Consider the following 4,005-nt stretch of genomic DNA (forward strand, 5'->3'; position numbering starts at 1 on the left):
ATGCCATGCTGACAAATAAGAAACATTTCTAATCAAATATAGCAGGAATTCAGGATCATTGAACATCATATAAATAAGAAGAAAGCAAACAATATATATATAAATTTAAATAGATTTATTTTACATCAAAACAAATACATTTCAAAGAATTTTAAAGAATCAACTTTGAGAAATATATAAATTGTAAAAATCAATAACAATAACTAAGGATAGTAAGACAATGAATGAAATTATTTGTTTTAAATAATTGTATATATTTTCAATTATATTAATTTCAAATTAACCCAATTAATTATGATGACATTCGATTAAGGATTGGAGCTAAACCCTAACCCTAACTGACACTACTTTTGCTGAAAGCCAATTTTCTTGCAAGGCTTTTTAGATTGCAAACAATGTCAAGCACTAATTTAAAAGATTGACGGACTGAAATAGGAAATAAAAACTCAGTTTCAACACTGCACTTTAGGGAAATTTATATATATATATATATGCGTGCATATAGTCATAAAAATTGTATAATGACAAATTTCTTTATGGCAAAATCATTGAGAGCTGGTGTCCTTCTACCCTGCTTATTTGAAAATAGGATAAAATATGAAAGAAATTAGAAAATTTCATGGATAAATTTTGAAGAAGATACTTACTTCTGTGACACTAGATATTTTTTTCCCACATAATGCATATGCTAAACATTGTGATAGAATTGTGGCAGCCATTAAAACACATACACTTAGACATTATTTATCATTTATAATTTTAATATCAGACATGATGGTAAGACTCCAACATGGCCACAGTCTAATAGCTAAAAGTAGTAAAAATGTAATTTAAAAAAAAAATACATCAGATTTCAATATGGTGAAGTGGAGTATCAGTGATCAAATCATAAATTTTCCATGAACCATGAAAAACTGTTACATAATAGCATTATTATATATATAACTATTATATACTGCTATGAGTATAAGGCCTGAAATTTTGGGAGAGTAGGCAGTCAATTATATTGCCCCAGTGTTCAACTGGTACTTATTCTATCGATCCCGAAAGGATGACAGGCTGAGTTGACCTCAGCAGAATTTAAAGCTGGACAAAACAATGCTAAGCATTTTGTCCAATGAGCAAATGATCCTGTCAGTCTTCCACCTTATCATGCTATATTTAATGACACTATTATATTACATAATATTGTTAGAAAATATAGGCGCAGGAGTGGCTGTGTGGTAAGTAGCTTGCTAACCAACCACATGGTTCCGGGTTCAGTCCCACTGCGTGGCATCTTGGGCAAGTGTCTTCTGCTATAGCCCCGGGCTGACCAATGCCTTGTGAGTGGATTTGGTAGACAGAAACTGAAAGAAGCCTGTCGTATATATGTATATGTATATGTGTATGTGTGTGTGTTTGTGTATGTGTGTTTGTTCCCCTAGCATTGCTTGACAACCGATGCTGGTGTGTTTACGTCCCCGTCACTTAGCAGTTCGGCAAAAGAGACTGATAGAATAAGTACTGGGCTTACAAAGAATAAGTCCCAGGGTCGATTTGCTCGACTAAAGGTGGTGCTCCAGCATGGCTGCAGTCAAATGACTGAAATAAGTAAAAGAGTAAAGAGAAAAGAGTAATGTAAAACAGAATACAGCAGTGTGTATATTGTTTTAGGGGCTAACACAATGCAATTTTTTGAGTTCTAACACAACACGATCCCAGATCAAATCACTTGTCAAACAAGCAAAACTCATGGAAAAAACATTGTTAAATATCAAGATACCATCTAAATCAATATTTTGAATTCATTACAAAGTTAAGGCTGACATACGATAACATTAGCCATGGCCTGAATTTCACCTTTTCACATTTTTTTGCTCAATGAAGACGGTATTTCCTTGAAATCAAATGACAAATACTTTCATTTTACTTCAAATGCAATGCATTGGTGTATAGTAGGTCGGTTGTCTTTGGTTGTCTAAGGCGGCGAGCTGGCAGAAACGTTAGCACGCCGGATGAAATACTTAGCGGTATTTCGTCTGTCGTTACGTTGTGAGTTCAAATTCCGCCGAGGTTGACTTTGCCTTTCATCCTTTCAGGGTCGATAAATTAAGTACCAGTTACGCACTGGAGTCGATGTAATCGACTTAATCCGTTTGTCTGTACTTGTTTCTCCACTCTGTGTTTAGCCCCTTGTGGGTAGTAAAGAAATGGGTTGTCTTTGGTTGAAATATCATGACATACAGGCTAGGCATCTCCAATGTTATGGAAGTGTTGCATTTCTGAAAATTTTGGCATCATTACCAAATTTTATCATGTGAAATATATTTTCTGTTGACTTCCATGTAAAATAAAAATCTACGGAAAAGTGATTTCACATTAGTTAGGGCCTATTCTTCATTTTGTGAGAAAGTTACTTTGAATATGAAAGGGTTACATTCAGAGATTTAAAAAGAATTACAAACAACATATTTATTGCAGTATTACATGAGTTAAGAAAATATTTAAATAGTCACTCAAACTCCTGATATAACAGCTGCCACATCTCCCTCATATCACATGGTATCAGCTGATAACTGAAAACATTGAATAATATGGTTCTAGGTGGGTCGGTGGTTAGAGCGTCGAGCTTACAATCGTGAGGTTGTGAGCTCGAATCCCAGACCGGGCTGTGTGTTGTGTTCTTGAGCAAGACACTTTATTTCACGTTGCTCCAGTTCACTCAGCTGTAGAAATGAGTTGCGATGTCACAGGTGCCAAGCTGTATTGGCCCCTTTGCCTTTCCCTTGGATAACACTGGTGGCATGGAGAGGGGAGGCCGGTATGCATGGACGACTGCTGGTCTTCCATAAAAAACAACCTTGCCTAGACTTCTGCCTCAGAGGGTGGCTCTATGGGTGCAAACCCATGGTCAGTGTCTGACCGAAGGCGGTCACCACCAGATATGCAAGCTCTAAAAATAAGATGGGATAATCCTGACTAGAAGCTTTTGAACCTGGATTTGCTTGAACAGGGCTGATCTGGTAGTTAGAAAAGAGCAACAACTACAGCCTTACACTGTGATAACAAAATATATAATAAAACAAATTTTGTAAGGGTATCATCACTGACAGTGAACTGGAGGCTGAAATACTTCTGTAGCTACTTTATGAAAGAACAGGTAAGAGAGAGCTAATGAGATGGATCATAGCAGAAGCACTCAGATCACAGCCTAGTTTCAAACAATCTCATCACCATCAAACTAAAATAGATTCACTTTGAGCAAACTATAGTCAGTTGCAATGGTTAAATGAAACAATTAGAAAATTTTGTGTGATCAACTCGACAAGAATTCAAAATAGAAAAAGTAAATAATTCTTCAAGGAATCACAAAATACTATAAAAAGAAAATATGAGAGACACACTGGATAGTGTGGTGCTAAATATATTATGACAAAAAAATGGAAAATATCAGAGAGGTCATGGTTGGAACAATTTTCGACACAAGTCTGCTTGAACAATGTTGACCTGTGGATAAACAACAAACGCTTTGAGCAGTTTTATTTAAAAAAAATTTGATCATAAACAAAAATAGAAGTAATACTTAGACAATAACTGTTAATGATGTATTGTAAAAATGCATATACAAATTCATGTAAAACACTAAAAAAATCAATATTGATTCTTTATTTCTGACTAAATAAACCAGAAATTGGGACACAAAATACAATGTACTTATTTTTAAATTCTTCACAAAAATATGCAATGGGCTCTTAAAACAGTACAAATACCAAAATAGTGATAGTATTAAACAATTTTAGTTCATAGAATCAACATTAAAGAATAGTCTTTCTCATATTAAAATATAATTCAAAACACAAACACACAATGTATGTATATATATATATATATATATATATATATATACCTATGTATATACAAGTATACATATTCATACACATACATGAACAGATAAACAGATATAAATACATACATATACATATATATATATATATATATATATATATATATATAATATATATA

This window comes from Octopus sinensis, linkage group LG5 (genome assembly GCF_006345805.1).
Source record: "Octopus sinensis linkage group LG5, ASM634580v1, whole genome shotgun sequence".
Lineage (NCBI taxonomy): Eukaryota > Metazoa > Mollusca > Cephalopoda > Octopoda > Octopodidae > Octopus > Octopus sinensis.